Source organism: Prunus mume, linkage group LG3 (assembly GCF_029339155.1).
Source record: "Prunus mume cultivar Tortuosa linkage group LG3, ASM2933915v1, whole genome shotgun sequence".
Taxonomy (NCBI): domain Eukaryota; kingdom Viridiplantae; phylum Streptophyta; class Magnoliopsida; order Rosales; family Rosaceae; genus Prunus; species Prunus mume.
In genome coordinates, this window is record NC_142700.1 from 29,023,399 (window position 1) to 29,047,416 (window position 24,018).

Here is a 24,018-nt window from a genome sequence, read left to right on the forward strand (position 1 = left end):
TGAAATACAAATGCTCCCTTATTGAAATACAAATGCTCTAATAGTAAACTTTCTTGTATTCCCACATCTCTGGCATGGACAATGAATTCGCCTATGATCAATAGCATTTGCTAACGCTATCCTTAGAAATTCTTCAACCCCAGCTTCATACTCTTTGCTTCTTCTATCTTCATGCATCCAAGATTTATCTATTTCCCTTTAACTAGTCTATTTCATAAACACAAAAAAAATTATAAACGACTTGCGTTCACATTTCAAATAATGAGGAAAGCTGCCTATTATATGAGAGCATCTCAAGTTGCTTGAGATAGGAGTAGCAAGGTATACTCGGTCATTTCTTTAATACTGCAAATAAAAAACAAATATGGCCAAACAATACCCTAACTAAATTAGTGTTTTAATGATGAATATCCAGTTTAAGCATGGCATGAAAAAAGTGCAAGAACTTGTAAATTTTGATGAAATACAAGTGTACTTACAGCAGTCAAAAGATCAGTTGCAGAAACAGATCTGATCACTCTTTGACAACCCTGTAAATTAAGGCAAATACAAATTAACATATTATTTACAAAGTAAACACAAAAATTAAGGGAACTTGGACTAGAAAACTGTACAGTATTATTTAAAAAGTAAACACAGAAATTGAAACTTAGTAAAAATAAAAATAAAAATCTAATCTACTAATAGAAGTTACAGCCACCTTCAGGTGTATAGAACATGTAAGGAATGTTTAACAACCCACCTTAAATTTGCAACTTCCAACAAACTACCCAAACTAATAAATGTTCTATCTTAGATAAAAGAACAATTCAAAACCTAAACTGACAAATTATACTTAGAAAATAGCAAAACCACTTGTCAAACTTATTACATAACAAACTAAACACACGGACTGTAACAACCCAGTCCTTAATTAATATTTAATTATTAATTTATTCCAGTAAAAGACCATTATACCCCTAGAATATTTTAATGGTTTAAAAGTTGATTTTTTGACTGGAAAGGAATTTGGGGATTTCAGTTATACCGTTACGTAGAGAGCAGCGAGATGAGTCCGTAAACATGTAGTGGGCTCAAATCGGAGTTGTAACGAAGGAGTTACGATCAAAAGAAGTTCAGTGGCATAACCGTAAATATTTTGAAGTTTAGTTAGTTTTAAACCCAGAATTTTCTGCATTTTGGGGGGCTCAGGCAACCGACTTCAGGAGGTATTTTCTCTCAACTCCGATCCCCAATTCGAGCAAGACCAGTCCCATTAGAACCACCACACTTTCCTCTTCCAACCCCAGCTCTTTGTCGTCCCGATCCACTGCCGTAGTCGCGAAACAGCCAAGAAACAGGTGGTGTCGGACAGTTTTTCGTAAACTTTCGCGGCTCGTTTTCCATCATCCGGGAACCATTTCCGGTGATCCAGGTATGGAAACTCATCTATTTCTCAAGCCCTAGCTGCTGGTTGGGTAGGATTTCAGAAATTTCTAGCGTAGATAACTCGATCTTGGATCCAAAGTTTAGCCGGATTTCGAGTTGAGATTCCAGCCACTTTCGGCCAGTTTTTGGGGTAGGTCCAAGAACAAAAGTGGCTCCAAATAGGGTGTTACACCTAGGGTAGGAGTCTTGAGCCGTGCTTTGGAGTTTTTCTGGCGGCGTTATCGCTTTAGGCACCATAAGTGCCGCGCGTGTGGCGGCGCGTGGGCAGCAGGTGGGAACCACAATCAGTCCTAGAATAATCCCTTGGTCCTCACAAGCGTGCAGAATTTCGCGGATCTTATTTCAGATAACATTTGAACCCCGAATGGATCTCGCCTAGTGTGTGATTTCCGGGTTCAGAGGTTTGAACCGTTGGATCATAGTCATGTTCAGATACGTTGATCTAAGTAATTTGGATTGTATAGTAGTTGACAGATCTTAAAATGGAGTCCCAGATACTCCAAGAATGTGAGCCATAGAGCGAGGTTTACAGTAATAAACCAGTTGCAGATTATGAATAGAAGAAAGAACTACGTGTGGCTTGATTCCTCAGTAAGGGTACATAGGCAGCCTACAGTTATCAGGTGCAGCCACGAGTTAGAACCTTTGAGGTTGTGTTATTATTTTTAGGGCATTTTGGTCATTTATCACCCACACCCACCAGTGTCAGTTTTAAATAGGATTCTGCCTGGATTTCAAAGTGGAATTTGGGTCGGGTCATTTCATGGACTCTGAAACTGATGGTGGCAATTTGTGATGTCAATTAAGTTCCCATTGCATAGTCAATGAGCTTTGCAATGGTTCACTTGTCTTTCTCATATGAGACTTGTAGGAATTTTGTTTGATAAATTACATAAATGGTCAATACCAAGCCAAGCTCTACGTATTTTACTAACTTGACGAATGTGAAAAAAACCCAATTACGTTTATAGCTTAGACTGAAAGCAAACACCTATCAAAAACTAAAATTCCCAAAACACAATTCTACATGAAAATACAAAAGCCACGAAATCAAAGTATCAAATAAACCAAGCCACCGAATCAGATTAAACCATCAAGCAGGTTCCAAGATAATCAATCACAAATTTAGCAACATAACACAACAAAAAGCTATAAAAAAATATAAAAATAATTTATCTGGCGCTGATTACTAAAATTTGAAGATTGTCCTAGTATTGAGAGAAAGAATGTTTAACCTTAAATTTTAGATGTGAAGAGAGAAGAAAAGCTTACTAGAAGAGAAGGTGTTGGGTGTGGTCAAAACCTAACTTTTGGGGGATAGGGAAATGTGCTTCGAACTGATAGATGAAATCACACAATTGTGGGGGTTTTAGCAAGAATGGGGCAGTGATGGAGGAGAGAGAAGAAAGAGAGTTTTAGAGGGATTGAAGGAGAGTTTTGTTTAGGAGACGAATTTTTAGGGTAGAGTTTCAAAGTGAGTGAAAAAATTAAGAGGGAATTAGAAGAATTGGGGCTAGAATTTGAGAGGAAGTTGAAGTTTCAGAGAGACTTTGTGAGGGAGAGTAAAAGTTTTGGGTTAGGGCATCAACTCAGACTTTAGGCATCAGAGGTATATTACCAAAAAATGACCCTCTTAAAAATAAAATAAAAACTAATCACTTTAGGCATCTATATTTGTGTAGAAGATGCTAAAGGGGAATAAAGGCATCGTCATAAATAAAGAAATATGCGCGCTGATGTCTTTATACCTGTTTAGTATCGTTATTTACCAAACTGATAACTAATCTGCTAATAGCATCGATTTCCCTCTCTACCGATGCCTATCTAGTGTTGCTGTAAGTGAAATTTGACATAGTGCCTCCCACCACATTATGATGTTCCCTAAGTTTTGGGCTCAATCCGCTATCAATTGGTCCAAGAAATCAGACAATTCATTGGTTGGTGTATTGCATACTTTTAGCAATTGGATTTCTCACAAAACTCACCAAATGACACCTCCCACCATATTATGATGTTGCACAACTTTTTGGCTTAATAAGATATCGTTTGGTCCAAGAAATTGGACAATTTAGGCTCGTACGAAGTTCGTTCTATAATGGAGTGGTTGGTGTGTTGCATAGTTTTACATATTGGATTTCACTCAAAGCTCACCAAATGATTCCGTTCGCCATATTATGACGTTGCCCAAGTTTTGGGCCCAATCCGACTTCGATTGGTGCAAGAAATTGGACAATTTAGGTTTGTACGATTTTCGTTCTGTAATGAAGTGGTTGGTGTATTGAGCAGTTTTAGCAATTAGATTTCACTAAAAACTCACCAAATGACTCCCCACACCATATTATGATGTTCCTCAAGTTTTGGGCCCAATCCGATATCGATTGGTCCAAGAAATTGGACAATTTAGGTTAGCACGAAGTTCAATCTAAAATATAGTGGTTGGTATATTGCATACCATTAGAGTTTGGATTTCACTTGAAACTCAGGAAATGAATCCTCCCACCATATTATGATGTTGCCCAAGTTTTCAGCTCAATCCTGATGTCAATTGGTCCAAGAAATTGGACAATTCTCATTCTTAACTTTGTTCTAAAATAGAGTGGTTGGTGTATTATAGTTTTAGAATTGGATTTCACTCAAAACTCACCAAATGCATCCTCCCACCATATTATGATGTTCCCCAAGTTTTGGGAACGATCCGATATCGATTAGTCTAAGAAATTGGAAAATTTAGGTTCCTACGAAGTTTGCTTTGTAATGGAGTAGTTGGTGTGTAGGTTTTAGGGATTGGATTTCACTCAAACTCACCAAATGACTCCTCCGACCATATTAGGATGCTCCTCAAGTTTTCGGCTCAATCCGATATCGATTGTACCAAGAAATTGGACAATTCAAGTTCGTATGAAGTTTGTTATGCAATGGAGTGGTTGATGTGTTGCATAGTTTTAGGGATTGGATTTCACTGAACACACCAAATGACTCCTCCGATCAGTATTAAGATGGTTTTCGGCTCAATTCGATATCGATTGATCCAACGATTGGACAATTCAGGTCCGTACAAAGTTTATTATGTACTAGAGTGGTTGGTGTATTTGCATAGTTTTATATTGGACTTCGCTAAAAACTCACCAAATGACTTTTCCGACCGTATTATGATGTTCCCCAAGTTTTCGGCTCAATCCAATATCGATTGGTCCAAGAAATTAGACAATTCAGGTTCTTGTGAAGTTCGTTCCACAATGGAGTGATTGGTGTGTTGCGTAGTTTTAGGGATTCGATTTCACTCAGAACACACCAAATGACTCCTCCGATTGTATTATGATGGTTTTCGGCTCAATCCGATATCGATTGATCCAACAAATTCGGCAATTCAGGTTTGTACGAAGTTCGTTATGTAATAGAATGGTCAGTGTATTTGCGTAGTTTTATATATTGGATTTCACTAAAACTCACCAAATGACTCCTCTGACCGTATTGTGATGTTCCCCAAGTTTTCGGCTCAATGGGATATTGACTGGTCCAAGAAATTGGACAATTCAGGTTCGTACGAAGTTCGTTATAAAATGGATTGGTTGGTGTGTTGCGTAGTTTTAGGGTTGGATTTCATTAAAACTCACTAAATGACTCCTCCGACCGTATTATGATGTTCCCCAAGTTTTCGGCTCAATCCGATATTGACTGGTCCATGGAATTGGACAATTCAAGTTCCTACGAAGTTTGTTTTGTAATGGAGTGGTTGGCGTTTTGCATGGTTTTAGGGATTGGATTTCACTCAAACTCACCAAATGGACTCCTCATACCGTATTATGATGTTCCCCTAGTTTTCGGTTCAATTCGATATCGATTGTTCCAAGAAATTGGACAATTCAGGTTCGTACGATGTTTGTTACGTAATCGAGTGGTTGATGTATTTGCATAGTTTTATATATTGAATTTCACTCAAAACTCACAAAATAACTCCTCTAGCCGTATTATGATGTTCCCCAAGTTTTCGGCTCAATCCGATATCGATTGGTCCAAGAAATTAGACAATTCAAGTTCGTACAAAGTTCGTTCTAAAATGGAGTGGTTGGTATGTTACGTAATTTTATTGATTGGATTTCACTCAGAACACACCAAATTACTACTCCGATCAGTATTGTGATGTTCCCCAAGTTTTTAGCTCAATCCGATATCAATTGGTCCAAGAAATTGGACAATTCAGGTTCGTACGAAGTTCGTTATGTAATAGAGTGGTTAGTGTATTTGCGTAGTTTTATATATTGGATTTCACTCAAAACTCACCGAATGACTCCTCCAACCGTATTATGATGTTCTCCAAGTTTTCGGCTCAATCCGATATCGATTAGTCTAAGAATTGACAATTTAGGTTCGTACGAAGTTCGTTCTAAAATGGAGTGGTTGATGTGTTGCATTGGTTTTGGGATTGGATTTCACTCAAACTCACCGAATGACTCCTTCGACAGTATTATGATGTTCCCCAAGTTTTCAGCTCAATCAGATATCGATTGGTCCATGAAATTGCACAATTCAGGTTTGTACGAAGTTCGTTCTAAAATGGAGTGGTTGGTGTGTTGTGTAGTTTTAGGGATGAGATTTCACTCAGAACACACCAAATGACTCATCTGACTGTATAATGATTTTCCCCAAGTTTTGGACTCAATCCGATACCGATTGGTCTATGAAATTGGACAATTCAGGTTCCTACGAAGTTCATTCTGTAATGGAGTGGTTGGGGTATTTGCATAGTTTTATATATTGGATTTCACTCAAAACTCACCAAATGACTCCTCCAACTATATTATGGTGTTCCCCAAATTTTCACCTTAATCCGATATCGATTGGTCCAAGAAATTAGACAATTCAGGTTCATACAAAGTTCGTTCTAAAATGGAGTGGTTGGTGTGTTTACATTGTTTTAGGGATTCAATTTCACTTAGAAAACACCAAAAGACTCGTCCGACTGTATTATGACGTTCCACAAGTTTTCGGCTCAATCTGATATCAATTGGTTCAAGAAATTTGACAATTCAGGTTCGTACGAAGTTGGTTCTAAAAAGGCGTGGTTAGTATTGCGTAGTTTTAGAGGTTGGATTTCACTCAAAACACAACATATCACTCCTCCCACCATATTATGACGTTGCCCAAGTTTTGGGCTTAATCTGATGTCAATTGGACCTAGAAATTGGACAATTCAGGTTCGTACGAAGTTTGTTCTAAAATGGAGTGGTTGGTACGTTACGTAGTTTTAGGGATTGGATTTCACTCAGAAGACACCAAATGACTCATCCTACTGTATTATGATGTTCCTCAACTTTTCGGCTCAATCCGATATCGATTGGTCCAAGAAATTGGACAATTCAAGTTCGTATGAAGTTCATTCTAAAATGGATTCATTGGTGTGTTTCGTAGTTTTAGGGTTGGATTTCACTTAGAACACACCAAATGACTCCTCCACCATATTATGATGTTATCCAAGTTTTGGGCTCCATCCGATATCGATTGTTACAAGAAATTGGACAATTGATGTTCGTACAAAGTTCGTTCTCTAATGGAGTGGTTGTTGTATTGCATAGTTTTAGCAATTGGATTTCACTCAAAACACACCAAATAACTCCTCCCACACATTATGATGTTCCCCAAGCTTTGGACTCAATGCGATATCGATTGGTCCATTAAATTGGACAATTCAGGTTTATATGAAGTTCGTTCTAAAATGGAATGGTTGGTGTATTGCATAGTTCTAAAGATTGGATTTCCCTCAAAACCCACCGAATGGCTCCTCCCATCATATTATGATGTTCTCCAAGTTTAGGACTCAATCTGTTATGGATTGGTCCATGAAATTGGACAATTCAGGTTCGTACGAAGTTCATTTTGAAATGGAGTGGTAGGTGTATTGCATAGTTTTAGCCATTGGATTTCAAGTTTTGGCCTCCTCACAGAACATTATGATATACCCCAAGTTTTGGCCTCAATCCGATATCGATTGGTCCCGAAAATTGGACAATTCAGGGTCATACGAAGTTCGCTATGAAATGGAGTGGTTAGTATATTGCATAGTTTTAGCCCCTGGATTTCATTCAAAACTCAAGAAATGACTCTTCCCACCGTATTAAGTTTTGGGCTCAATCCGATGTTGATTGGTCCATGAAATTGGACAATTCTGGTTTGTACGAACTTCATTATGAAATGGAGTGTGTCGCCTAAAATTGGTTCCACAGAAGATGACCTCTTCGAGATCGAGGTCGGGCAATTCTTCCAGACTAGGCCAGCGTGACCAACCAAGTCGTCCTCCAGAACCGGTAAAATAAGATAGCCTTAGTGGGTGACACTAGTGTGGTGCCTGCCAAGGACCCTCCGATGCTTAAGTCAGTCGAGTGTTTGAGAGTAAAATTGCACCATAAGTTCTAGTGCTTAGAGTTGCATACCTTTTATGGAGGATGGCTTTAGCCTTTTATATCATCCCAGACGACCTAATCCTTCTCAGAGTGGGACTCTAGAGCAAACCAGCTGTCCTAGAACTAGGACTCATAACAACCTAATCCTTCTCGGACTAAGACTCCATTTAGATTGGTGTCTTGGTGACCCTGAAACTTCCCAACTTCTTTGGGATTAGAATTCCTTTGAGTGAACACCACGTAAATCAAACTCATGTGCACCGAGACTGAGCTCAAATGGGCCCACAAGTCCACATAGGTCAAGGTGGAAAAATATATGGTTACCAGGCTCGAACCTAGGTCGACCACTAACACCGTGGTCCGGCCCACTCGACCAATAACACCGTGGTCCGGCCCACTCGACCACTAACACGTGGTGCCGGCCCGGCTCGACCAATAACACGTAGTGCGCCTAGCTCGACCACTAACACCGTGGTTTGGCCAGCTCAACCAATAACACCGTGGTCCGGCCCACTCGACCAATAACACGTGGTCTCGCCCACTTGACCACTAACACCGTGGTCCGGCCCAGCTTGACCAATAACACCGCGGTCTAGGCCAACTCGACCAATAACACCGTGGTGTAGCCTAGCTCGACCTAGACGTATTTTACCTCACAAACAGAAGTCCCACAAGTCCCCAGACAAGAGAGTTTTGTGTGGGGAGTTGTATTTTAATAATTTGGGAAGCTGATGTGTAGATCGAGTAGTGGTATAGATGCCACATATCATGATGGTATTAGCGATGAAAGCTTACTTGAGGTCGATGAGTCTCCACGTTGGAACTTTGCCAACCTAAGGCTAAGCTCGGTGTATCGTGAGGTCAGATCTCCTCTAACATGAGGCTGAGTATGGCAATTTAGGGTTGGTTTTCTTGCCAATCTGACCATGAGCTTGTCATGGCGAGGTGGGTTCTTCGCCAACCTGACCATAGCTTGGTGAACTAAGGTTGGCTCTTTGGCTAACCTGGCCACGAGCTCAAAAAAGGTTGAGCTTGAAGCTCTCTTCCATCAAAGCTTGATAAAAATATAGCTCGGACCTTTCATCCATGGGAGCTTGGCCAAAATTGAGCTTAGACCTTTCGTCTATATGAGCTCGATAGAAAATATAGCTCGGACCTTTCGTCCATTGAGCTTGGCTAAAATTGAGCTTAGACCTTTCATCTATATGAGCTTGATAGAAATATAGCTCGAACCTTTCGTCCACGCGAGCTTGATAAAAATTGCGGCTTGGACCTTTCGTCCATCTGAGCTTGGTGAAAACTGAGCATAGACCTTTTGTGTAACAACCCGGTCCTTAATTAATATTTAATTATTAATTTATTTTGGTAAAAGACACTTATACCCTTAGAATATTTTATTAGTTTAAAAGTTAACTTTTTGACTGGGAAGGAATTTAGGAATTTCAGTTGTAAAGTTGCGTAGAGCGTGACGAAATGAGTCCGTAGACATGTAGTGAACTCGAATCGGAGTTGTAATGAAGGAGTTACGATCAAAAGAAGTTCAGTGGCATAACCGTAAATATTTCGAAGTTCAGATTTTATAAACCCAGAATTCTGCATTTCGGGGAGGGGAGCAGCCGACTTCTGGAGGTGTTTTCTCTCAACTCCGACCCCCGATTCGAGCAAGACCAGTTTCGTTAGAACCACCACACTTCCCTCTTCTAGTCCCAGGCTTTTGCTGCCCCGATCCGCCTCTGTGGTAGTCGGAAACAGCCGATAAATAGGCGGTGTTCGACAGTTTTTTTGTAAACTTTCGCGGCTCGTTCTCCATCATCCGGCCACCATTTCCGGTGATCCAGGTATGGAAACTCATCTATTTCTCGAGCCCTAGCTGCTGGTTGGGTAGGATTTCCGAAATTTCTAGCGTAGATAACTCGATCTTGGATCCAAAATTTAGCCGAATTTCGGGTTGAGATTCCGGCCACTTCCGGCCAGTTTTTGGGGTAGGTCCAAGAACAAAAGTGGCTCCAAATAGGGTGTTATACCTATGGTAGGAGTCTTGAGCCGTTGTTTAGAGTTTTTCCGGCAGAGTGTTATCGCTTTAGGCACCACGCGCCGACGTGTGGCGGCGTGTGGGCAGCAGGGTGGGGACCAGAGTCAGCCTAGAATAATCTCTTAGTCCCCACGAGCGCGTAGGATTTCGCGGATCTTAATTAGGACAGCGTTTGAACCCGAACGGATCTCGCCTAGTGTGTGATTTCCGGCACAGAGGTTTGAACCGTTGGATCGTAGTCATGTTCTGTATGTTGATCTAGGTAATTCTAGGATTGTATACTATTTGAAGGATTGTAAAACGGAGTCCCGGATACTCCAGAATGCCAACCCTAGAACTTGGTTTCTGAAATGCCGATTCTGATTCGAGAGTAAGAAAGAACTAAGTGTGGCTTGATCCTCAAAAGGCGTAGAGGCAGCCTACGAGCTCAGTGCAGCCATGAATCGAGTCCCTCGATTGTATTCTTGTTTTGAGGACATTTTGGTCATTTTCGACCCACGTTTACAGTGTCGATTTCAAGTGTTTCGACCAATTCCAAAGTGAAAATTGGGTCAGATCGTTTCATTTTGTCTATATGCGCTCAATAGAGATATAACTCGGACCTTTCGTCCACATGGGCTTGATAAAAAATATAGCTCGGACCTTTCGTCCATCTGAGCTTGGTGAGAACTGAGCTTAGACCTTTCGTCTATATGAGCTCAATAGAAATATAGCTTAGACCTTTCGTCCACATAAGCTTGATAACAAATATAGCTCGGACCTTTCGTCCATCTGAGCTTGGCCAAAATTGAGCTTACACCTTTCATCTATATGAGCTCGATAGGAATATAGCTCGGACCTTTCGTCCATCCGAGCTTGGCGAAAAGAGCTTATACCTTTCGTCTATATGAGCTCGATAGAAATATAGCTCGGACCTTTCGTCCATCTGAGCTTGGTGAAAACTGAGCTTAGACCTTTCGTCTATATGAGCTTAATAGAAATATAGCTCGGACCTTTCGTCCACATAAGCTTGATTAAAAATATAGCTCGGACCTTTGGTCCATCCGAGCTTGGTGAAAACTGAGCTTAGACCTTTCGTCTCCATGAGCTCAATAGAAATATAGCTCGAACCTTTCGTCCATCTGAGCTTGGCAAAAACTGAGCTTAGACCTTTCGTCTATATGAGCTCGACAGAAATATAGCTCAGACCTTTCATCCATATGAGCTTGGCGAAAACTGAGCTTAGACCTTTCGTCTATATGAGCTCGATAGAAATATAGCTCAGACCTTTCATCCATCCGAGCTTGGTACGAATCTGAATTGTCCGATTCAGTAACTTACTTCGTACGAATTTGAATTGTCCAATTTTGATGGCCCAATCGATATCGGATTGAGCCCAAAACTTGTGGAACATCAAAATATGGTGGGAGGTGTCATTTGACGGGGTTTAGAGTGAAATCCAGTCTCTAGAATTATGAAACACACTAACCACTCCATTTCACAACGAACTTCGTATGAACCTGAATTGTCCGTTTTCATGGACGAATCGATATCGGATTGAGTCTACTAACTTGGGGAACATCAAAATATGGTGGGAGGAGTCATTTGGCGGGTTTTGAATGAAATCCAATCTCTAAAAGTATGCAATACACCGACCACTCCATTTCAGAACGAACTTCGTTCGAACCTTAATTGTTCGCTTTCATGGACCAATCGGTATCGAATTGAGTCCAAAACAGGGGGAACATTCAAAATATGGTGGGAGGAGTCATTTGGTGGGCTATGAGTGAAATCCAAAATCTAGAACTATGCAATACACCAACCACTCGATTTCATAACGAACTTCGTACGAACCTGAATTGTCCGTTTTCATGGACCAAGCGATATCGGATTGAGTCCAAAACTTGGGGAACCTCAAAACATGGTGGGAGGAGTCATATGGTGGGTTTTCAATGAAATCCAATTTCTAGAACTATGCTATACATCAACCACTCGATTTCATAACGAACTTCGTACGAACCTGAATTGTCGGATTTTATGGACCAATCGACATCGGATTGAGTCCAAAACTTGCGGAACATCAAAATATGGTGGGAGCAGTCATTTGGCTGGTATTGAGTGAAATCCAATCTCTAGAACTATGTAATACACCAACCGCTCCATTTCAGAACGAACTTCCCACGATCCTGAATTGTCCGATTTCATGGATCAATCGAAATCGGGTTGAGCCCAAAACTTGGGGAACATCAAAATATGGTGGGAGGAGTCATTTGACGGGTTTTGAGTGAAATCCAATCTCTAGAACCGTGCAATACACCAACCACTCCATTTCAGAACGAACTTCGTATGAACCTGAATTCTCCGATTTCTTGGACCAATCGATATCGGATTGAGTCCAAAACCTGGGGAACCTCAAAACATGGTGGGAGGAGTGTTGAGCCTATTCTTAACAACTAAAATGAGTTAGTAAAAACTGCAACTTTAATTCTTGCAAGTGCACGAACCGTTTATTGTATAGCTTATGTAAATACGAGGTCGATCCCACGAAGAATGGTAACTTGGTTCCAAGTTAGATTACTTAGAATGCTAGAAAAACATAAAACAAAGAAACTGACTAACTAGCTAAAGGCGAGGTCGAATTCAACAATGCCTCTTGCTAATTACTCAAGGTCTAGGATAGAATCCTAGCACCACACACGCACCCGAAATGGGGGGTTTTGTTGTTGAAATGAAAAGAAGAACGTGAAATGAAAGTGCTCGAAAGTAAACACTGGCAGCAATCAACAAGTTGTGAAACAAAGATTGAGAGGTGTTAGAGCCTTGGAATCTACCACTAGTCTGCCTATCCAAGTTATGAATGCATAGAAATTGACTCAAGCTTCATCAACAATAGATTATCGCATACAAGCTTGTGGTATCTAGGTGCTGGATGCATGATTCTCCTAAGGCATGTGATTATGCATGGTATCTACACAACACGTGATCGCTAATATGCAACCTAAGCATGGTATCTACTTAGAATAAAGCATACAAGAGTCATTAAGCTCCTTGAGAATATGATAATCACACAAGTCCTAGAACATGGTATCTGTCCTAGTCAACCTATGGTTATTAACCCCTTGAATGATTCTTAGGCCATTCATGTGTTGCTTGTGAAAGGAGAGTAGAATTGGTGAATCTAAACCCCTTCCCAACTTGTGCTAGATGCATAAAATCTTAGTTAGCTACTCGAAGAAAACATACATCAAGCACATAATAAACTAGAGATTAACGACTTGAAAAGCAAGGAAATCAATTAACTATAAAATCATCCATAACATTGAATATTCATGACTAGGGCTTCATCCTAAGCCCTAACTAAATGGATTAGTTAGACATAACTATGAGTACAGAAAATAAGAAATACATAGATAGGATAAAGAGAGGAGAAGAACTAGATGATGGCAGCAAGGAATTCCCAGGACAGCTCCAGCTCTCTTCTCTCTTTGTGGTGAATCTGAATGTGTGTTTGAGAGTAATGGATGAAGTGAATGTGTGTGTCTTCCTATATCCCTTGAATGAGTGAGCAGCTCTCTATTTATAGAGAGAAATTTCGTCCTCCCCTTTGGCTGGTGAAGCACACCTCTCTTAGCTGCTCCCAACTGCTCCCTTCTGCCCATACATGCCATTTGCTCCAGCTGCCCATAATTGCCAACTGCTCCAGCTACCAAATACATGCTTTGGTATGGTTTCTTTATGGAAAGCTTGACTTTTGTTCATCTTTCGGAGTTCCTGAGCTGATTTTACTCCCATGTATGGCTGCCCATGCTTAGCATATGGCTCTAGGGATGTAGATGTGATGGCAGCCAATCATGATATTTCTGTGAACTTGTTTCAGTCTTTGATGTGGTGAGGGCTCCAGATTTATCCAATTGGGCTGAAATTTGGATATGTTATAATAGACACCCATTAGAACAACTTGTATCAAGAATGTCTCCTCATCCGACCTGTGTAAGTTGCTGAAATGAGGCCTGCAAGATGACCTACGAAACTGGACTGACAAGGAGTGTGGCCCAAATTGGGTTTGTCTTTAAGCTCATATTCCTCTTATCCCAATCAGCCCTTAACAAGCATGGATTGCATCAAATGTGATCTCTTGCTGTCTTAACCTACAAAACAAACAAAAAGAGGTAAGTGACTCAAAATAAAGAGAAACTAAGTAAAGTCACTAAGTAAAGAGGGCATGCGAATGTATGAAATTATGAACTTATCAAGGAGTCATATGGCGGGTTTTGACTGAAATCCAATTTCAAGAACTATACAATAGACCAACCACTCCATTTCAGAACGAACTTCATACGAACCTAAATTGTCAGATTTCATGGACCAATCGATATCGGATTGAGTCCAAAACCTGGGGAACATCAAAATATGGTGGGAGGAGTCATTTGACGGGTTTTGAGTGAAATCCAATCTCTAGAACCATGCAATACACCAACCGCTCCATTTCATAACGAACTTTGTACGACCTGAATTCTCCGATTTCATGAACCAATCGATATCGGATTGAGTCCAAAACTTGGGGAACATCAAAATATGGTGGGAGGAGTCATTTGGTGGGTTTTGAGTGAAATCCAATCTCTAGAACTATGCAATACACCAACAACTCGATTTCATAATGAATTTTATACGACCCTGAATTGTCCGATTTCATGGACGAATCGATATCGGATTGAGTCCAATGATAGGCTTTTTAGTACCTGCGCAAACAGGGTTAAAACTCCTACAAAACTTGCAAGAATGACAAGGTTATTGTAGTATAAATGATTCTCGCAAGGTCGTTCTCCGCAGGGATTATTAAATAACTCATAGCAACCAAATTCTAATTAATTATTGCAAAAGAGAAAGTTGAGATATTTGATTTGAAGACCTTAAATTAAAAGGAATTTAACTAATAAAAATAAGGCAATATGCAAAATTAAAGCTAAGAGCAAGAGAAACATTTGTGTTTTTAGAAATCAAATTAAGAAAGCACTAGGGATCCGCCGTCACCTTAACAATTCTATATAGTTCCCCCAATTACTTATGACCTATACATGCATATTTTGAAGGTTAGGTACTCCTAATATATGCCTACTTGGACCCCCAACATAGAGCGTATATCACACATGCAATCCGTCTGTGGTATTCAGATCAAATCTAAACATACATGACTCATTAAGTTCTGTGAAACCTTTTGAAAAAACCATGCAACCCTTAAGACGTGGTATTCATCCTAAGTGAACTTGCACATATTAATCACAAGAAGCCTTCGTCAATTTCAGGGACCGACCTCTGACCAAAACTGCATCAAATTACTTTTCTAAACATCCTAATGGTGATCAAGCATCAAGACACTTAGATAGTTTAACCCAGTGATGAATAATTCGAAAACCTGTATGCATATAATCATAAGCAAATTGGACAGAAACTACATATTCTTGCTAAGGCTCGTGGCCTCACCCTAGCAAAAGAGAGTTAGTTACGCATGTTCACAATAAAAATAATCAAGTTCTTCATTAAAATAATAAAGATCGAAAACACCTTGAAGTAGAAGTTCTTCCAAAATCCTAGCAAAAGTCGCGTTCAAAAGCCAAAAGAGAAGTCAAAAGGGAGTCTCTAAATTGCTGTGAAAAGGAGCTTAAATACCTCCTAAAACCTAGCTACCCAATCCCCACAAGGAAACTAAGTTAAAATAAAATAAGACTAGGAAATAAAGTTCAAATTGGATTAGGAGAATCTGCCCATAATCTGCTCAGCCATGTTTTAGTCTCAAATCTCCTCCAAATCTGGCCCAAGATAGCTCGTTTTAAAGATAAAAATATTCCGAACACTTCTCGAGAAGGCCACGAACTAATCCGAGGTCATCTTGGGCTCCAAAAATGCAATAAAAGCCCTAAATGTCACTATTCCAGCACAGCTCACTGCTCCTTCATTTATTCGCCAGGAAATCATCGCTTGGTGGAAAAGTCTGATATTTTGATACGATCAAGCTCAGTGACTCACGTACGTCCTCCAACTGGAATTACTCCAAAATTCGTCCATTTGATTATGTTTTGCTCCAGAGAGAGTCGAAAGTCCTATATTGGAAATATAATTCAAAATATCAAAATTCTTCCAAAATATTAACCAAAATATCCTAAGAATGGGGTTAAATATATAATATAAAATTGACTCATCAAAATACCCCCAAACTTAGCTCTTTGCTTGTCCTCAAGCAAAACAAGACTCAAACAAAAATAAAAACTTCATAAACTAGACACCTAGCTAAAACTTAATCAGAACAAAATTTCCACCTTCAAGTTGCAATCCATAGCAAATTTTAAAAACTAGAACATCTTTTCAATAGATCCAACTAATCCCACCACAGAGTCTAAGCTATTTAGAATCAATTAGAAAAGAATTCACAAACTTCCTTCAGTGTAAAGTGAACCATCATAGTTAAGGAGACTCGACTAAAACCCTTATCTCTCATCCCTTTTGTTCATTCTTCACAATTTTTTTTTTCTTTTTCTTTTCCGATTTTTTTTTTCGTTTTCCAGTAATAGTAGCGGTTGTGCAATGTCGGTTCCCTTAAGCTTTCGATCCAAGCCATGTAGCGAGCTTTAGGTCAGTGACTCCCAAACCACTAAGGCTTTAAGGCACTAGGTGTAGAACACCCCTAAGGACTTATTAACTCAAGCTGAAAAGGCTACGAAACCAACTAACCACCCTGCCTCATGCCAAAACTCTACCGTTTGACTCAAGAATCACTACTGATTAGGCAGGACTGGCCTGGTTACTAGCAAAGCTTCGGGTGAAGCAATTATTACTTTATAACACATACTAACTTTATTTTTATAAAGAACAAAAATTAAAACACACTTAGACAAAAAGTAAGTATTTCAATCTCACTCCCCAATACCATGTTGGTGTGATGTGCAAATTTCAAAGTATAATTCATGAATTAGTGTCTAAGCAACAATAAATAGAAAAGACTCTACAGTGGGATTGATTTTCACCATGTCCATTCGTTCCGAAGTTTAAAATAATCTATGGATGTTAACTTAAAAACGAAAATTCTAGACAAGACCCAAAAATTAAAAATTTAAATTTTAGTTTCCCACCCCCAAACTTAAATCACACATTGTCCTCAAGGTGTGGAAAATAAAGAAAAGAAGCAAGAGCAGACCATACAACTGAATCCTAGAAAATATAGACGAAACAGCACAAAGAAAGAAAAATACCTTAAGAGAAAAGAAAAAATTAAAATAAAAACAATAAAAACAATAAGAAACAATAAAAAAGAAATAGCAAGAAAACGAACACACAGGAGATTTGAACGCAGACCAAGAGTGGGACTTACTATGCACGCTGACCAACTCGTACAGTCCACACTTGTGTCATATTGGAGCAACAGAGACAATATAATGGGGTAGTAGCTGCGGTGTCAGTTCCTTTTCACAAATTGAGCTGTCCACTCCATCTCTTCTGCTGCTTCGTCATTTCTCGCAAACCCAAAGTCCGTTTCTTCTTCTGGCAAAACCCAAACCAGCATCTCATATGCTACCGGCCAAACAAATTTTTCTTCTCCACAATAAAACTCCACTTCCACTCCATATTGTCTTAAAACCTTAGCCTTGTGAAACATCGATCTTGAAAATTTACCTCCCCCGTTTTCCAATTACTTCTGAGGTTCAGGCATCGACAACATTTCTCAATCGCCACCCTTGTCGGTTGCTGGGCGCGAATGGGTTCAAGGCCGGATGCTCGGAAAAGGGGGATGTGGGTTTGTGTATTTGAGTTGGGTCAAAGAACCAAATATGTGCACAGGTACCTTACCCCCAATTTTCGCAATGAAATTGACCTTATACTGTGATGCGCTTGAGCGAGTGATGGAAAATGCAATTCTTGGCACGTTTAGTAGCTGCCCATTTATCCTTCCCCGCTCTCGCTTCTGCATTCTCTAAAACTCAAGAGCCGTCTCACTCTGTCAGCCATTCCACACCAGCGTCCATTATGGCAAACTTGCCATCTCACAGACCGTCATCCTGTTTCTAAACGCCCACACCGTCTGCAACCATACCCGACAAAAACACACCTCCTGAGTGGCGGTGTAAAGGTAAATGACATGAACAGCTCGGAAATCTCAGAATTTGTTTGTGGGTCTTGATATGTAGAGAGGTTTGTTCTATGTCTCTACAGGTACTGATATTGGTGCTCATGTGTAAGGTCTGCAGATCCAAGAGAGATTCACGGGAAAAAGGGCAATAAACACACAAGCTCAAAGGACAAAACAACACAAAGCCCTGAGGACCCCCAATCTGTGCATCTCATAGGTATAATTTCAAATCCCTTGCATCATTGAGTGAGCGCTTGTTAATTGCCTGAATTGCCAGCATAGTGTATATGTGGTGATGTTAAGGTAGACTTGCTCTGGGTGCATGATTCAGTAGACTTCTGCTCAGGTGCGGATTCGACCTAGGATTTTTTTTTTTTGATGTTTGTGGCTGATTGTTGTGTCTTTCCCAGTGTAGACTTGTTGCTTTGGATGTTTGGGGATTGTTGTGTCTGCATTGAATCAATGATGTGTTAGAGTAGAAAGAAAATAAAAACATCTAGTTAAAGAAAACAACAAAAATTTTTTTTTTAAACTATTTTTATTATTTTGTTGAAATTAAAAGGAGTAAATAGTTTAGAAAAATTGGGTTGCCTCCCAAAAGCGCTTTATTTTAAGTCTATAGCTAGACTTTGCAGAAGCATGGTGGTCGATCACTTTGGTTCCTTCAGAGTCGTGACTCGTGTGCAATATCGAAGGGTGACTCCAAATATGGTTTCAGCCTGTGACCGTTCACTTTGAATGTGTTGCCATTGTTGCCATTAATTTCACTTGTAATATCAACCGCCCCATGAGGATAAACCTTAGTAACCAAATAGGGGCCATTCCAACGAGACTTTAACTTCCCTGGAAACAACTTCAACCTTGAACTGAATAACAAAACTTTTTGGCTTGGATGAAAATTCTTTCTGAGAATCTGATTGTCATTAAATGCATTGGTTTTTTCTTTGTAAATGCGCGAGCTCTCATAAGCATCATTACGAATTTCCTCAAGCTCATTAATCTGCAATTTACGTTTTTCTCCAGTAGAATCATAAGAAAAATTCAACTCTTTAATAGCCCAAAATGCCTTATGAACTAGCTCCATAAGTAAATGACAAGCCTTACCATAAACCAGCTGAAATGGGGACATCCCAATTGGGCCTTTAAATGCTGTTATGTACGCCCAAAGAGCATCACTCAATTTCAAACTCCAGTCTCTTCGAGTAGAGCTAACTGTTTTTTCAAGAATTCGCTTGATTTCTCTATTTGAAACTTCAATCTGTCCTGATGTTTGTGGATGATAAGGAGTAGAAACACGATGGGTGATCCCATACTTAGCTAGCAACGTAGCAAACGATCTATTAACAAAGTGCTTACCCCCATCACTTAGAATGACATCCGGTGTTCCAAATCGTGGAAAAATTACCCCCTGGAGGAATTTCAGAACAACTGATCCTTGATTGGTTGGTGCTGCAATTGCCTCGACCCATTTAGAGACATATTCAACAGCCACCAAAATATACTGATTGCCATGGGACATTGGGAATGGTCCCATGAAATCAATACCCCAAACATCAAACAATTCAATGACTAATATACTTTGTTGTGGCATTTTGTTTCTTTTGGACTGATTACCCACCCTTTGACAACGATCACAAGACCTACACCAACTACTAGCATCCCTGAAGAGAGTAGGCCAAAACAATCCACTCTGCAAAATTTTAGCTGCTGTCCGTTTAGGGCCAAAATGTCCCCCACAAGCATACTGATATGCAAACTTTAAAACACTTTCATGCTCTTCTTCTGGAATACACCTGCGAATAACTTGGTCGAACAATATTTGTATAAACATGGTTCATCCCAAAAATAATACTTTGCTTCGCTAAAAATTTCTTTTTCTGCTGGAAAGTAAAATCTGGATGAAGTACCCCTCTAGCCAAATAATTAACAAAATCAGCAAACCATGGTGAAATGATATGAGCAGCAAACAGCTGTTCATCTGGAAAACTTTCATTTAAAGGCAGCAAGTCATCTTCAGCAAAAATTGGCACAATCAACCTGGACAAATGATCAGCCACAACATTTTCACTACCCTTCTTATCCCTGATTTCTAAGTCAAACTCTTGCAGTAAAAGAATCCAACGAATTAATCGAGGTTTAGCGTATTTCTTCGACAACAAATACTTCAAAGCTGCATGATCTGTGTAAACAATCACCTTAGCCCCAACTAAGTAAGACCGAAGTTTTTCTAATGCAAAAACAACTGCCAACAATTCCTTCTCTGTGGTCACATAGTTCAGCTGTGCATCATTGAGAGTTCGACTAGCATAATGAATGACTTGGGGAAGCTTATCTTTCCGCTGTCCAAGAACCGCTCCTACTGCGGAAACCGCTCCTATTGCGTAATCTGAAGCATCACACATCAATTCGAAAGGTAAACTCCAATTAGGTGCTGCAATAATGGGTGCTGTAGTGAGGAGTGTCTTTAACTTGTTGAAAGCCTCCAAACAAGCATCATCAAAGACAAAAGGAGCATCCTTAGCCAATAAATTACACAATGGTCGGCTAATCTTGGACTAATCCTTGATAAACCGTCTGTAAAACCCAGCATGACCAAGAAAAGATCGAACACTTTTAACAGCTATCGGTGGTGGCAGCTTTGCAATTACATCAATTTTGGCCTTATCAACCTCAATACCCCTGTTAGAAATCAAGTGGCCTAGGACAATCCCCTGCTTAACCATGAAATGACACTTTTCCCAATTTAAAACAAGGTTTGTCTTAATGCATCTGTCAAGAACTAAGGATAAATTGTTCAAACATTCATCAAAAGAATCCCCAAAAACAGAAAAGTCATCCATAAACACTTCAACTACCTGTTCAACCAATCCGGAAAATATGCTCATCATGCATCGTTGAAACGTTGCAGGAGCATTGCACAAACCAAAGGGCATTCTTCGATATGCAAAAGTCCCAAAAGGACATGTAGAGGTTGTCTTCTCTTGATCCTCAGGTGCAACTGGAATCTCGTTGTACCCTGAATATCCATCCAAGAAACAATAGAACGCACGACCAGCCAACCTTTCCAACATTTGATCAGTGAAAGGCAATGGAAAATGATCCTTTCTAGTGTGCGCATTGATCTTTCTGTAATCAACACACATACACCACCCAGTAGTCAAACGTGTAGGCACAAGTTCATTATTGTCATTCTTCACAACTGTAATTCCAGAAAGCTTGGGCACCACTTGAGTTGCACTAACCCACTTACTATCTGAAATGGGGTAGATCATCCCAGCATCTAGAAGCTTCATAACCTCAGTACGAACAACTTCTTTCATAATTGGATTCAAACGACGTTGAGCATCAACGGTGGGCTTTACTCCATCTTCCATCAGAATTCGGTGCATGCAAATTGTAGGGCTGATCCATTTAATGTCTGCTATAGTCCAACCGATTGCATCTTGATAATTTCATAAAATACGCAGCAATTTTTCTTCTTCTGTTGATGATAAGTCAACAGCTATAATAATGCAGCGAAGAATGTGCACCCAGGATAAGCGTATTTCAAGTGTCCTGGCAGTACTTTTAAATCCAATTTAGGTGGCTGTACTTTAGAGGGCTGCAATGGTTTTTTCGGTTCCCCTAAACTCTCAAAAACGTGCCTCCAACGGGGGTGTAGAAAAGGAACACTTTCCAAAGCTGAAACATACTCAAAAACCTCTTCATCTTCAGTGCTTTTATTCTCCAACCCATGCAACACCTTTAACAATGGATCTGATGTCAAACGGGGCATAATTTCAGCATCCATTAAGCTATCTAACATGTCAACAAGCATACAATCTTGCACATCAGTTGGCCTTTTGGTTTTTTCGAATAAGCTGAAAACAACTGACTGATCTTGCACTCTAATTGTGAGTGTTCCAGCCTCAACATCAATTAAGGTTTGAGCAGTAGCCATGAATGGACGCCCCAAAATAATCGGTGTTTGCATATCTTCATCCATATCCAAGACCACAAAATCTGCAGGAAGGTAGAGATTATCCAACTTTAATAATGAGGTCTTCAATAATTCCCCTAGGGTAAGCAACTGAACGCAGTCCGCCAGTTGTAGAATAACTGATGTAGGCTTGATTTCTCCTTGTCCTAGTCTCTGAAAAACAGAAAAAGGGCATTAAATTAATATTGGCACCCAAATCAATTAAACCATGTTTAAAATTAGAATTTCCAATTGTGCATGAAATTGTAAACTCCCTGGGTCTTGTTTCTTTGAAGGCAGTTTGTGTAATAAAAGCTACTGCTCTGCAAGAATAACTTTTTAAAATCCACGAGCTTCTTTTTCTTTGTGCAAACATCCTTTAAAAACTTGGCATAAGATGGAATGTTCTTAATTGCATCAATCAATGGGAGATTGATCTGAACTTTGGCCAACGTCTTCATAAAATCTGTCAATTGTTGATCTTTAACTGTGGGCTTCAACCTTTCGGGATAAGGCATTGGAGGCACATAAACACGTTCTGCAGTTTCTGCAACAATTTTTGCACTGTTTTCAGATCTGCCCATAGACTCTGTAGAATCTGTAACAATATCGATTCTGCAAAATTTCTGAGTCTGTTTGTGGTCGTGATGCTGCAATTTCCAACACAAATTTCACCTCTATTGTCATAACTTTTACCCGAACGTAGAACTTGAACTGCCTTACAATATGCGCCTCCTTGGATTATGTTTCGTTTGGCTAGAAATGTACAGTGCTCTTTCAAACTTGGAATGCAATCGCCCCATTTGTTTTTCTATGTTTTTCATTTGCAGATTTTGGAATTCTTGACTGGTGGCATTTGCTAATTTTCAAATTGCAACCTCCCAAGCAGTCTTAGGCGCTCTGATTTCTTGTACTGTTGTTGAAATTGTGGCCTTGCAGGCTGATCTCTGTCCCACTTAAAATTAGGATGATCTCTCCAACCCGGGTTGTAAACATTTGAATACGGGTCATATCGTGGACGCTGAAAATTATTAAATGCATTAACTTGTTCCGCTGCAAATTCCGGATAAGCATCTTTATGCGGACAGCTCAAAAAATCATGGGTTGTCACATTGCAAATGCTACAGTAGGTAAAGGTTGCTTTGTACAACAACCTGTGAACTTGGAATTCTTTGTAATAACATGTCAAATTTTGCATCAAATCTTTCAAGCTTTTTCTCCATTTTTTCAATTTGTGCGGACATATATGGAGAACCATTAGATATCTCAAAAACAGACCTTGATTGTGGCTGCTCAACTGCCCATTGCTGTGTATCTGCTGCCATTTTTTCAAATAATAAACAAGCATCTTGTGCATTTTTATCCTTGTATGATCCTCCGCATGAAGCGTTGACAAGAGTTTTTGTTGTCATATTTAACCCTCTGAAAAATATATGCACTTGATCCGTACTGCTAATACTAGAATGTGGACATTTTCTATTCAACTCTTTAAACCATTCCCACGCCTCATGAAACTCTTCATTTAGTTTTTGGGCAAAAGATAAAATTTGAGTTCTCATGTCGAGAGTCTTTGAAGCTGGATAATCCTTGTTAAGAATTTTTCACTGAGTTGGTTCCAAGTGCTAATGCTTCCAGATGGAAGTGTGAGGAGCCATCTCCTCGCTTGATCTTTTAATGTGTAAGGAAATAGACGAAGCTTAATAGATTCAGCTAAGAATCCTTTCACCAAAATATTCTTGCATCCCATTAAAAATTCTGCAATGTGCATGTTAGGATCATCGGTTGATAACCCATGAAATGTAGGTAGAATACTCAACATGTGATGCTTGATTTCGAATGTAGACCCTTCTTCCACTGCTGGATATGTAATGCAACCTGGTATGTTAGTGGCATGAGCTGTTAAAGAATTACCCAAAGGATCACCAGCCTCGGAATAACAAAAGCCATTGTTTACTGTGCAGAGTCCTCGAATATAAAGACTGCAGAAAAGTCCCTTGCGTGAAGGAACCCACAGCAAATTTTGCTCCCTGCGTCTCCTCTGAAAGATTGCTCGGTTCGGATCAAACGGAAACAATTGCTGAATTGATGAGCGTGTCTTGACCAT

At 39.8% G+C, this 24,018-nt stretch overlaps 1 non-coding gene and 1 pseudogene across 1 annotated transcript; one reads left to right on the plus strand and one right to left on the minus strand.

The window, feature by feature from the left end:
• Positions 1 to 21,458: 21,458 nt before the first annotated feature.
• LOC148919343 (uncharacterized) lies at positions 21,459 to 24,018 on the minus strand (annotated as a pseudogene).
• LOC148919344 (small nucleolar RNA R71) lies at positions 23,372 to 23,476 on the plus strand. Its single transcript, XR_016125743.1, has one exon. It is a non-coding gene; the product is annotated as a small nucleolar RNA R71 (small nucleolar RNA).